Source organism: Heptranchias perlo, chromosome 12 (assembly GCF_035084215.1).
Source record: "Heptranchias perlo isolate sHepPer1 chromosome 12, sHepPer1.hap1, whole genome shotgun sequence".
NCBI classification, from domain to species: Eukaryota; Metazoa; Chordata; class Chondrichthyes; order Hexanchiformes; family Hexanchidae; genus Heptranchias; species Heptranchias perlo.
In genome coordinates, this window is record NC_090336.1 from 71840090 (window position 1) to 71854048 (window position 13959).

A 13959-nucleotide genomic window follows, 5' to 3' on the forward strand; every position below is an offset into this window, starting at 1 on the left:
TATTATTCGTTCATGGGATGTGGGCGTTGCTGGCGAGGCCGGCATTTATTGCCCATCCCTAATTGCCCCCTTGAGAAGGTGGTGGTGAGCCGCCTTCTTGAACCGCTGCAGTCCGTGTGGTGAAGGTTCTCCCACAGTGCTGTTAGGAAGGGAGTTCCAGGATTTTGACCCAGCGACGATGAAGGAACGGCCGATATATTTCCAAGTCGGGATGGTGTGTGACTTGGAGGGGAACGTGCAGGTGGTGTTGTTCCCATGTGCCTGCTGCTCTTGTCCTTCTAGGTGGTAGAGGTCGCGGGTTTGGGAGGTGCTGTCGAAGAAGCCTTGGCGAGTTGCTGCAGTGCATCCTGTGGATGGTACACACTGCAGCCACTGTGCGTCGGTGATGAAGGGAGTGAATGTTTAGGGTGGTGGATGGGGTGCCAATCAAGCGGGCTGCTTTGTCCTGGATGGTGTCGAGCTTCTTGAGTGTTGTTGGAGCTGCCATTTAGACCCGAGATGAGGAGAAATTTCTTCACTCAGAGGGTGGTGAACCTGTGGAATTCTCTACCACAGAAGGCAGTGGAGGCCAAGTCATTAGATGTATTCAAGAAGGAGATAGATATATTTCTTAACGCTAAAGGGATATGGGGAAAAAGGGGGAACAGGGTACTGAGTTAGACGATCAGCCATGATCATTTTTGAATGGCAGAACAGGCCCGGAGGGCTGAATGGCCTACTCTTGCTCCTATTTTCTATGATTCTATGATTCACACATACACTACCTAAACATTCACTCCCTTCACCACCGGCGCACAGTGGCTGCAGTGTGTACCATCCACAGGATGCACTGCAGCAACTCGCCAAGGCTTCTTCGACAGCACCTCCCAAACCCGCGACCTCTACCACCTAGAAGGACAAGGGCAGCAGGCACATGGGAACAACACCACCTGCACGTTCCCCTCCAAGTCACACACCATCCCGACTTGGAAATATATCGGCCGTTCCTTCATCGTCGCTGGGTCAAAATCCTGGAACTCCCTTCCTAACAGCACTGTGGGAGAACCGTCACCACACGGACTGCAGCGGTTCAAGAAGGCGGCTCACCACCACCTTCTCAAGGGCAATTAGGGATGGGCAATAAATGCCGGCCCCGCCAGCGACGCCCACATCCCACGGACGGATAAAAAAAAAGTTATCCACTCCGTGTTTAACTGGATCATTATCAGTGATCTTTCTATTTTTGCCCCGAAACATTTGAGGTGTTTGTTATAGATAAAGGGAGCAGCTTGTTATCCAGTGAGGAGACAATGCTTGTTGTAGTTTTACTTGTACAGGTGATGATATCAGTGGAAGTGCATGAATCAAATTCCTGGGAAAGTTTCTTACAAGTTTTGGAAACTTCCACGTGAGAAGCAGGGGCAGGACTTTCAAGTGTCCAGAATGTGTTGTTTTTCTCCTTCCTTCCTTTTTATATAACTCCGACCCTGCTCATGATAACTTGCTGGGAGACTGCCTGATTCCTGATTGGAGACAGTCACTAATTAGCCCAGCCCCAGAGCAGCAGATTGAAGTGTGGGAGGGATTAGTGTGTGTGAGAGAGCAACTGACAGAACTAGGTTATCATTAGGACTGAAGTGTGGAGCAAGCTGCTCCCAGCTCGATATCAGCATCGAGAGTGAAATGTGCAAAAAAATATAACTTCGCCTTTGCAAAAAGAAAAGTTTAAAACATCTGCCTTTAAAGGAGCAGCGAGTGACAGGAAACAAGTGCTGATGTGAGTACAAAAACCTTTTTTTTTGCTTCGCTCAATTCAAACAAGTGTCACTCAGTCAAGTCTGGCTGATTAAATTCGGCAGTTTCAGCCCCCCCCAGTCATTAGAAATGCAATTATAATTTTTTAAAGCCAGGGCGCAGTTAGGTTTGCAAGGAGCACTGAGTTTCCTGGCTGTGTCAGATTTCCGTGCTATTGTCTGGAGTTACTCAAGGGGGCAAGACTTATTACCATTTAAAGTATCAGCTGCTGGTTAATAATTAACCCTCGGAGTTACCTTTATCTTGTTTCTTTCCCCCCCCCCCCCCGCCCCCCCCCAGAAATAAACAGATCAGCGTGGTTATTTCTGTTACCAGCTATAAATACACCAAATCTGCTGGTAACATAAATTTAGCAGCGAGGGGGAACTTGTCAGTGTGTCAACTCCGTTAGTGTAATCGGCATTGGGAATCGTGCAAAACTCTCAAAGCGCCTTTCATAACCTCAGGATATCCCAAAACGCTTTACAGCCAATGAAGTACTTTTGAAGTGTAGTCACTGTTGTGATGTAGGAAACGCGGCAGCCGATTTGCGCACAGCAAGATCCCACAAACAGCAATGTGGGAAATGACCAGATAGTCTGGTTTTTTTTTAATTGAGTGTTGGTCGAGGGATAAATATTGGCCCCAGGACACCGGGGAGAACTCCCCCTGCTCTCGGTGCTGTGGGATCTTTTACGTCCACCGGCGAGACGTTAAACTGAGAGGGGGCAGACGGGGCCTCGGTTTGACGTCTCACCCGAAAGACGGCACCTCCGACGGTGCGGCGCTGGGAGTGTCGGCCTGGATTATGGGCTCAAGTATCTGGAGTGGGGCTCGAACCCACAAACTTCAGACTCTAAGGCAGGAGTGCTACTGCCTTCAAACTCCTCCGCTGAGTTTTCCGATAGTTATTTCTCTAGGAATATGATGGTAGAAAGAGCTTAAATTCCTATAGTGCCTTTCATGACCTCAGGTCATGCCAGTGCGCTGTCCGGCCAATGAAGTACTTTTGAATTGTACGTACGGTTAAGGGGCCATAAATATAAGATAGTCTCCAATAAATCCAATAAGGAATTCTTTTTAAGAAACTTCTTTCCCCAGAGAGTGGTGAGAATGTGGAACTCGCTCCCACAAGGAGTAGTTGAGGTGAATAGTGTAGATACATTTAAGGGGAAGCCGGATAAACACGAGGGAGAAAGGAATAGAAGGATATGCTGATAGGGTGAGATGAAGAAGGGAGGGAGGAGGCTCGTGTGGAGCATAAACACCAGCACGGACGATTTGGGCCGAACGGCCTGTTTTTGTGTTCTAAATTCTATGTAACGGCAGGAAACGCAGCGGCCTTATGTGCACAGCAAGATCCCGCCAACAGCAATGTGATAACGATAATCTGTTTTTTAGTGGTGTTGGTTTGAGGGATAAATATCGGCCCCAGGACACCGGGGAGAACTCGCCCCCTGCTCTTCTTCAAAATAGTGGCCGTGGGATCTTTTACGCCCACCCGAGAGGGCCTCGGCTTAACCTCTCATCCGGGAGACGGATTGTAGTTTGTTGCGATGCTGAGCTGTGGGCAGATTGTGCGGTGTTTATGTGAGGGCTAATCATGGCACAGATTGGTACCTTGAAATCTCCTCCTTTTGAGACGCTCCTTAAAACCTCCCTCTTTGACCAGGCTTTTGGTCGCCTGTCCTAATATCTCCTCATGTGGCTCGGTGTCAAGTTTTGTTTGAGGACCGCTCCCGTGAAGCAGCGCAGGTTGTTGTCGATGAAGGGTTGCGGGGCTGGAGGAGGTCACAGAGACGGGGAAGGGTGGTGGGTGGGGGGGCGAGGCCACGGAGGGATTTGAATGCGGGCAGACTGTTGTGAGCCCGCGTTTGAAAATAACTCGTCATTTTACAGCAGTACCGGAATCCTTGCTGAGATTGAAGTGGGCGAGTTCTCTGCTGCTCGCTCTCAAGTATGGAAAATATCCCAGAAAGAGAGTCAAGTAACTTTCAACAGTGACACGGGCCAGGGCGAGCTGCTTGGTCCCTCCACAAGCTTGAGAATAACCTATTGAAATGGGACATTGGGCGATTGTGACACTATGTTTAATTTCTCACCATTATGAACTTGATTCCAAGCAGGACTAGTGCAAAAGTAGGACGCGAGAGTCCATTTTCACCAATAAACGTAGCGTCTGTGCAAAACCTGCTTTGCCTCACAGCTTGGGTTGAGAAGTTGGGTGGAGCCTGGGACCCATCGGGTGCAGGGACTCTCGTTCCACTCCGGTCTGGGTTCGGGTTCTGGCCCTGACTCTGGATTCACACAACTGCATCTTTAGTGTGGGTGCAAAGTGAAACCGTTGCACGCTCACTCTACAGCTAGGGCGCCAACGCAGTCCGACGGGGCCCCTGACTCCTCCCCAGGGCATCGCATGCCGAGAGAGGCTTGGCGGTTTTGTTGCTAAAAGTATGGGGAGAGGTTAATGATGGACTGAGTCTTGGGTTCAGTGGGAGCCATTTCCCCTCTCGGAGTCAGAATGTACAGGGTTCGAACCTCACTCTGGATGGCCCCAGCGAGCGGAGACCGGAGCTTCGGCCTTGAATTCTGGGTTGACATCCAGCGGGATTCTCGTGTCCAGTATGAGTTGTGGGAGTCCGAGCCCGCGTGCAGCAAGACCTGGACAACATCCAGGCTTGGGCTCATAAGTGGCAAGTAACATTCGCGCCAGTCAAGTGCCAGGCAATGACCATCTCCAACAAGAGAGAGTCTAACCACCTCCCCTTGACATTCAACGGCATTACCATCGCCGAATCCCCCACCATCAACATCCTGGGGGTCACCATTGACCAGAAACTTAACTGGACCAGCCTTATAAATACTGTGGCTACAAGAGCAGGTCAGAGGCTGGGTATTCTATGGCGAGTGACTCACCTCCTGACTCTCCAAAGCCTTTCCACCATCTACAAGGCACAAGTCAGGAGTGTGATGGAATACTCTCCACTTGCCTGGATGAGTGCAGCTCCAACAACACTCAAGAAGCTCGACATCATCCAGGACAAAGCAGCCCGCTTGATTGGCACCCCATCCACCACCCTAAACATTCACTCCCTTCACCACCGGCGCACCGTGGCTGCAGTGTGTACCATCCACAGGATGCACTGCAGCAACTCGCCAAGGCTTCTTCGACAGCACCTCCCAAACCCGCGACCTCTACCACCTAGAAGGACAAGGGCAGCAGGCACATGGGAACAACACCACCTGCACGTTCCCCTCCAAGTCACACACCATCCCGACTTGGAAATATATCGGCCGTTCCTTCATCGTCGGTGGGTCAAAATCCTGGAACTCCCTTCCTAACAGCACTATGGGAGAACCGTCACCACACGGACTGCAGCGGTTCAAGAAGGCGGCTCACCACCACCTTCTCAAGGGGCAATTAGGGATGGGCAATAAATGCCGGCCTCGCCAGCGACGCCCACATCCCATGAACGAATAAAAAAAAGTCCAGAAAACTCTTCCCCCCCCCCACCCCCCCCACGCCCGTATAGGACTAACCCCACCGCCCCCTCTTTGTTGATATAAAGATGGTTATGGCCCTGCAACGAGTGTTCACCTGTGAATCCTCCCCACCACTTCACACTGTTCTCCAAGGGAAGGGAGTGAAGATACAAAAAACAATAATATCGGACAAGAGACAGATAGAAACCTGAGGATCTTCAGGGCCCCCCCAACCCCCCAGCATTCCCCTCAAGGACACCCTGTGAGGGTCTTGGGATCCCAGTTTAAAAGCCTGCCCAGTCACACTGCCCAATTTGTACTAATCCAAAGCTTTGAATCACGTGACGTTATGTGACGGCGTTCCACGTTTTTACAGTTTGTCGTTTTAATGCACTAACATGAGAACATAAGAAATAGGAGCAGGAGTCGGCCAGTCGGCCCCTCGAGCCTGCTTCGCCATTCAATAAGATCCTGGCTGATCTGATCCTAACCTCAAATCTAAATTCATGTCCAATTTCCTGCCCGCTCCCCGTAACCCCTAATTCCCTTTACTTCTAGGAAACTGTCTATTTCTGTTTTAAATTTATTTAATGATGTAGCTTCCACAGCTTCCTGGGGCAGCAAATTCCACAGACCTACTACCCTCTGAGTGAAGAAGTTTCTCCTCATCTCAGTTTTGAAAGAGCAGCCCCTTATTCTAAGATTATGCCCCCTAGTTCTAGTTTCACCCATCCTTGGGAACATCCTTACCGCATCCACCCGATCAAGCCCCTTCACAATCTTATATGTTTCAATAAGATCGCCTCTCATTCTTCTGAACTCCAATGAGTAGAGTCCCAATCTACTCAACCTCTCCTCATATGTCCACCCCCTCATCCCCGGGATTAACCGAGTGAACCTTCTTTGTACTGCCTCGAGAGCAAGTATGTCTTTTCTTAAGTATGGAGACCAAAACTGTATGCAGTATTCCAGGTGCGGTCTCACCAATACCTTATATAACTGCAGCAATACCTCCCTGTTTTTATATTCTATCCCCCGAGCAATAAAAGCCAACATTCCGTTGGCCTTCTTGATCACCTGCTGCACCTGCATACCAACTTTGTGATTTTCTTGCACTCGGACCCCCAGATCCCTTTGTACTGCAGTACTTTCCAGTTTCTCGCCATTAAGATAATAACTTGCTCCCTGATTTTTCCTGCCAAAGGAGCTTCGCGTCCATCTGTCATTTTCCTTCTCCGAGGTTTTAGTTTGGAATTGTCTTCTCCATAACCCGCCTGTCAAGTTGAACCTTCCGAACTCTCCATCACGACCAAAGCTCCGGCAATGTGTATTTGTGGAACAACAAGCTATTTCTGATCCAGTAACCACTCCCTCCGACTATTCCTGGAGTCCCAGCCCACTTCAGCTCTGAGCCAGCTGCGACCAATGGGGAAGTAAAGTTTCCGCAGGGCTGATTTCGGCTGCCTTGGGACCTTTTCAAACTTCATTTTTTTTTTAGCCCTTGCCTTTTCGGCAGAGAGACGACTGCTGCCCTCATCCCAGAGCCAAGAGTTGACCGATGTTCGTAGGGCGAGTCCATTCTCTGTGACTTGGGCGCAGCCTGCAGTATAACTCTGGTTGGCCAGTGGCACTTTGCCCTAAGGAGCCACCGATCTCAAAGTAGCAGTTGCACCCTTCAAAGCCCTGATAGTTTCGAATGGTCGACTCCCTTAAAGCTCTATCATCAAGCTCGGAGTGACAACTGATGTTGAATAGGGAGAGAAACATTTGGATTCGGAGTAACGGGATCGCTGTTGAGCAATTATTGAAAATACTCCCACATGGAAGCAACATCAACAATTTTAACGGGGGTGCAGGAACAGAGAGACCTGGGGTCTGTATGTACGCAAATCTTTGAAGATGGCAGGACAAGTTGAGAAGGCTGTTAAAAAAGCATATGGGATCCTGGACTTTATTACCATAGAGCATAAAACAAGGAAGTCATGCTAAACCTTTATAAAACACTGGTTAGGCCTCAGCTGGAGAATTGTGTCCAATTCTGGGCATCACACTTTCGGAAGGACGTCAAGGCCTTGGAGAGGGTGCAGAGGAGATTTTACTAGAATGGTACCAGGGCTGATGGACTTCAGTTATTGGAGAAGCTGGGATTGTTCTCCTTAGAGCTGAGAAGGTTAAGGGGAGATTTGACAGAGGTGTTCAAAATCATGAACGGTTTTGATAGAGTAAATAAGGAGAAACTGTTTCCAGAAGGGTCGGTAACCAGAGGATTTAAGGTAATTCGCAAGAGAGCCAGAGGGGGAGATGAGGAGAATTTTTTTTACGCAGCGAGTTGTGATGATCTGGAACGCGCTGCCTGAAAGGACGGTGGAAGCAGATTCAACAGTAACTTTCAAAAGGGAATTGGATAAATACTTGAAGGGAAAAAGTTGCAGGGCTGTGGGGGAAAGAGCTGGGGAGTGGGACTAACTGGACAGCTCTTTCAAAGAGCCGGCCTAGGCACGAGGGGCTGAATGGCCTCCATCAGTACTGTATGATTCTATGAACTTGCATTTATATAGCGCCTTTAAAATAGTAATACGTCCCAAGGCGCTTCACAGGAGCGATTATCAAACCAAATTTGACACCGAGCAACATGAGGAGATATTAGGACAGGTGACCAAAAGCTTGGTCAAAGAGGTAGGTTTTAAGGAGCGTCTTAAAGGAGGGGAGAGAGAGGTGGAGAGGTTCAGGGAGGGAATTCCAGAGCTCAGGGCCCAGGCAGCTGAAGGCACGGCCGCCAATGGTGGAGCGATTTTAAAATCGGGGATGCGCAAGAGGCCAGAATCGGAGGAGGGCAGAGATCTCGGAGGGTTGTTGGGCTGGAGGAGGTCGCAGAGATCATGGCGGATTTTGAAAATGAGGATGCGAATTTTTAAAATCGGGGCGTTGCTGGACCGGGAACCAATGTAGGCTGGACGACTATCTCCTATACCTGAGCCTGCCAGGTCCCCCTGCCAAAGAAACCATGACTTTTTTTAAACGACTTGTGATTACCAAACCAAAGAGTTATGGTGTCTCCTTTCAGTTTTCTGACCTCGTTTACAGTGATTGGTTGTTTTGTTTGTGGTGATCACCGTGTTAACACTTGTGGTTAAACACTGCGGAATCAAATCAAAACAGACCTGACTGGAATTAAACAAAAACAAACATAGGAACGTAGGAACAGGAGGAGGCCATTCAGCCCCTCGTGCCTGCTCCCCCATTTGATGAGATCATGGCTGACCTGTGATCTAACTCCATATACCTGCCTTTGGCCCATATCCCTTAATACCTTTGGTTGCCAAAAAGCTATCTATCTCAGATTTAAATTTAGCAATTGAGCTAGTATCAATTGCCGTTTGCGGAAAGAGTTCCAAACTTCTACCACCCTTTGTGTGTAGAAATGTTTTCTAATCTCGCTCCTGAAAGGTCTAATTTTTAGACTGTGCCCCCTACTCCTAGAATCCCCAACCAGCGGAAATAGTTTCTCTCTATCCACCCTATCCGTTCCCCTTAATATCTTATAAACTTCGATCAGATCACCCCTTAACCTTCGAAACTCGAGAGAATACAACCCCAAATTTATCCTCAAACAAACCTTTCAAAAGGGAATTGGATAAAGACTTGAAAGAGTAAAAATTCGCAGGGGAAAGTGGGACGAATGGGACAGCTCTTTCAATGACGGGCCAAATGGCCTGCTCCTGTTCGCCGTGATTCCAAGTGCCTGTGATTGTCATGGTTCGGCTGCTGCTATCGGGGTAATTTGCATCTGACCAGATCTTGGTGCCCCCCTCCTTATCAACCCGACTTACCAGTGACTTGCCCGCGATCCACTCCCCGTGGGCGTGGCACCCTCACCGGGAACGCCGGATCACACGGAGTCACCCGCCTTTCCGTCGCTGCGTGCGACATCTTCCCCGGGGAGGGAGTCGGCGTTCGCTTGGGGGGTCCCCCGGGGAGGGCGTCGGTGTTCGCTTGGGGGTTCCCCCGGGGAGGGCGTCGGTCTCCGCTCGGGGGTCCCCGCAATACGGGCAACTAGGGACGGGCAATAAATGCTGGCCTCAGCCAGCGGCACCCACATCCCGAGAATGAATTTCAAACAATTGACAGTTGAATTGAAACCAGAACGACGCGGCCGATTTCACGGATAGCCAGCGGGCGGCCTCCGATCGCAGGTATTGGGGCATCGCGACCGCGCTGCCCTCAGGTTCGCACCCGACGGAGAAAGCGCGCCCGCGATTTCACGATTGTGGTCTCCGAGACTTGCCCGTCTGGCAGCACGAAGGCCGAAGGTGGAGCCCTGCGATTTATTGCGGTACGCGGTGGGTAGCTGAGCCTGATCGATGGACGGTGGGCAGTCGTGTCGGGCCCTGTTTTTCAACGCGTCCCCGTACGTGCCTGTCTGTGCGCGGGGTGGCTGTGTGCGTCTGCGTCTGCGTCTGCGTCTGCGTGCACTGTGCCAGATTACCGGGCCAGATTACCGCTCCGCAGTCCTACAGTATTCATTTCTCATACATAATTGCTTTTACAATTCCAACACCGCTGGGACAGATTCATAATTTATGAATTGGTGTCAGTCTCCCAGCGTCATGTTACATCGTGACTAATGTGGGGTAATAAAGATAAAGTAAACCACTTAGCGGCAATTTACAGAGTAAATGGATTTTAATAAACTTTCGGGAAATTGACTGAAGTCTCTTTTTAAAAACTGAAGCCAAGTGCAACTGTTTAAAATTGAAATGATTTTTTTTTTCACTGGAAGGGATCCCGAGAGAGAGAGAGAGAGAGAGTCAATGCTAGAATGATCGAACCCAAAGAGCGTTTCTTTTTTCTGGACGGGTCATAATCGTTACAACTCGTAATGTGATAGAAGAATCGTTATAGTCAACAGACTGCTCCCTGTGTGACAGGACTTACATAAGAAATAGGAGCAGGAGTGGGCCAATCGGCCCCTCGAGCCTGCTCCGCCATTCAATAAGATCATGGCTGATCTGACCCTAACCTCAAATCTAAATTCATGTCCAATTTCCTGCCCGCTCCCCGTAACCCCTAATTCCCTTTACTTCTAGGAAACTGTCTATTTCTGTTTTAAATTTATTTAATGATGTAGCTTCCTGGGGCAGCAAATTCCACAGACCTACTACCCTCTGAGTGAAGAAGTTTCTCCTCATCTCAGTTTTGAAAGAGCAGCCCCTTATTCTAAGATTATGCCCCCTAGTTCTAGTTTCACCCATCCTTGGGAACATCCTTACCGCATCCACCCGATCAAGCCCCTTCTTTGTACTGCCTCGAGAGCAAGTATGTCTTTTCTTAAGTATGGAGACCAAAACTGTATGCAGTATTCCAGGTGCGGTCTCACCAATACCTTATATAACTGCAGCAATACCTCCCTGTTTTTATATTCTATCCCCCTAGTAATAAAAGCCAACATTCCGTTGGCCTTCTTGATCACCTGCTGCACCTGCATACTAACTTTATGATTTTCTTGCACTCGGACCCCCAGATCCCTTTGTACTGCAGTACTTTCCAGTTTCTCGCCATTAAGATAATAAGATAATAAGACTTGCATTTATCTAGCGCCTTTCACCACCTCAGGACGCCCCAAAGCGCTTTACAGTCAATTAAGTACTTTTTGAAGTGTAGCCACTGTTGTATTGCAGGAAAAGCGGCAGACAATTTGCGCACAGCAAGATCCCACAAACAGCAATGTGACAATGACCGGATTATCTGTTTTGTAGTGCTGTTGGTTGAGGGGTAAATATTGGCCCAGGACACCTGGGGGAACTCCCCTGCCCCTCTTCGAAATAGTGGCCGTGGGATCTTTTACGTCCGCCCGAGAGGGCAGACACGGGGCCTCGGTTTAACGTCTCATCCGAAAGACGGCACCTCCGACAGCGCAGCGCTCCCTCGGTACCGGCACTCTCTGGAGTGGGACTCGAACCCACGACCCTCTGACTCCAGAGCGAAAGTGTTGCCCGCCGAGTCATGACCGGCACATGTTATAAATGAATCCTCATCATCATCTTCCGACTGGTCCCTGCGTGAGCAGGAGCTGGCCATTCAGTCCGTCAAGCTTGCTCCGCCATTTTGGGCGCGTTTTACGCTACAACTGCAGCGTTGGTACAAAGAACGGTACACGGTGTCGTCTTAATGGCGAGAAACTGGAAAGTACTGCAGTACAAAGGGATCTGGGGGTCCGAGTGCAAGAAAATCAAAAAGTTAGTATGCAGGTGCAGCAGGTGATCAAGAAGGCCAACGGAATGTTGTCTTTTATTGCTAGGGGGATAGAATATAAAAACAGGGAGGTATTGCTGCAGTTATATAAGGTATTGGTGAGACCGCACCTGGAATACTGCATACAGTTTTGGTCTCCATACTTAAGAAAAGACATACTTGCTCTCGAGGCAGTACAAAGAAGGTTCACTCGGTTAATCCCGGGGATGAGGGGGTGGACATATGAGGAGAGGTTGAGTAGATTGGGACTCTACTCATTGGAGTTCAGAAGAATGAGAGGCGATCTTATTGAAACATATAAGATTGTGAAGGGGCTTGATCGGGTGGATGCAGTAAGGATGTTCCCAAGGATGGGTGAAACTAGAACTAGGGGGCATAATCTTAGAATAAGGGGCTGCTCTTTCAAAACTGAGATGAGGAGAAACTTCTTCACTCAGAGGGTAGTAGGTCTGTGGAATTTGCTGCCCCAGGAAGCTGTGGAAGCTACATCATTAAATAAATTTAATACAGAAATAGACAGTTTCCTGGAAGTAAAGGGAATTAGGGGTTACGGGGAGCGGGTGGGAAATTGGACATGAATTTAGATTTGAGGTTAGGATCAGATCAGCCATGATCTTATTGAATGGCGGAGCAGGCTCGAGGGGCCGATTGGCTTACTCCTGCTCCGATTTCTTATGTTCTTATGTCCCAAACCTGACGTGGGGAGGCGAAACAGTGTGAGACTTCCAGGAGTGTGGGGGAACTGACTCACCGTGCTCCAGAGTCAGATTTTTATTATCCGTTCTTTGGATGTGGGCGCTGCTGGCAAGGCCATTATTTATTGTCCATCCCTAGTTGCCCGAATTGATACAACTGAGTGTCTCGCTGGGCCACTTCAGAGTCAACCACGTTGGTGTAGGGGAATGGAGTCACATATAGGCCCAGAGCGGGTAAGGACGGCAGGTTTCCTTCCCTAAAAAGGACATTAATGAACTGATTGGGTTTTTAACGACAATCCGACAGCTTAAAATCACTTTTGCTGATCCCAGCTTTATATTTCCAGATTTTTAAAAAACTGAATCCAAATTCTCAAACTGCCAATGGTGGGATTTGAACTCAATCCATCTCTAGATTATTTGTCCAGTAGCATAACCATTACACTATCATAGGAACAGGAGTAGGCCATTCAGCCCCTCGTGCCTGCTCCGCCATTTGATAAGATCATGGCTGATCTGTGATCTAACTCCATATACCTGCCTTTGGCCCATATCCCTTAATACCTTTGGTTGCCAAAAAGCTATCTATCTCAGATTTAAATTTAGCAATTGAGCTAGTATCAATTGCCGTTTGCGGAAGAGAGTTCCAAACTTCTACCACCCTTTGTGTGTAGAAATGTTTTCTAATCTCGCTCCTGAAAGGTCTGGCTCTAATTTTTAGACTGTGCCCCCTTCTCCTAGAATCCCCAACCAGCGGAAATAGTTTCTCTCTATCCACCCTATCCGTTCCCCTTAATATCTTATAAACTTCGATCAGATCACCCCTTAACCTTCGAAACTCCAGAGAATACAACCCCAATTTGTGCAATCTCTCCTCGTAACTTAACCCTTGAAGTCCGGGTATCATTCTAGTAAACCTACGCTGCACTCCCTCCAAGGCCAGTACGTCCTTCCGAAGGTGCGGTGCCCAGAACTGCTCACAGTACTCCAGGTGTGGTCTAACCAGGGTTTTGTATAGCTGCCGTACCCCAGACCGGTTACACAAATTTGGCAACGGTGAGATGCAGAAACTGATTGTCTGAATGACACTTTCTCAGTCACAATTGCTGTTAGTCTCTTTTTAATCCCAATTGGATCGAGCCTTTGGCGGCCTTCTGGAGTTCGACTCCCTAAATCTCTCCGCCTCTTGTCCCCTCTCTCTCCTCCTTTCAAGACGGCCCTTAAAACCTCCCTCTTTGACAAAGCTTCTCCTTACGTGGCCCGCTGTCGATGTTTGTTTGCTAATCGCTCCGGTGAAGCGCCTTGGGATGTTTTCACTACATTAAAGGCGCTATATGAATGCAAGCTGTTGTGGTGGTGGTCTCTGGGTCGTTATTCAGGAGGTGGGTCGGTGGTTGCTAAGGGCTATCGTTGGTTTCTACGGCAGAGTGAACCAGATGGCGAAATGGCCTCCTCCGTCTGCACTTATCTTTGTAGCCTGTGTTATTTCAGAAAGTACACTTAATTCCTTCATTTCCTTGTGTGGGATAATGAAAGATCGAGTGGGATCAGGCTGCATCCCTCCATTTCCCCGTTCCCGATTTAACACAGTGACCTTTAGTCTTGTTTTTTTTTTTGAATGCTGGGTTTGAATTGCGAATCAGCTGAAGTCAAACAAGAGGCTGGAGAAGGAGATGAGTTTGCGTACGAGGAAAAACCGCACTGAGAATGACTTCGAGTTCACAGCGCAGAAACAGGCCCAACTGGTCCGCGCTGG

The 13959-nt window shown here is 48.9% G+C and overlaps 1 protein-coding gene across 4 annotated transcripts in view; it reads left to right on the forward strand.

Annotated features, from left to right (window-relative positions):
• LOC137327759 (F-actin-monooxygenase mical2-like) overlaps positions 1 to 13959 on the forward strand; it is a 142649-nt gene that overhangs the window by 8370 nt on the left and 120320 nt on the right. For 2 of the 4 annotated variants that reach the window (XM_067993570.1, XM_067993567.1), the window contains exon 1: positions 1605 to 1756. The exons of the other annotated variants lie outside the window; for them this stretch is intronic. The gene's annotated coding sequence lies outside the window, so the exon portion shown is untranslated. Of the gene's footprint in view, positions 1 to 1604; positions 1757 to 13959 lie in introns of those variants that run through there. 4 annotated transcript variants of the gene reach the window in all.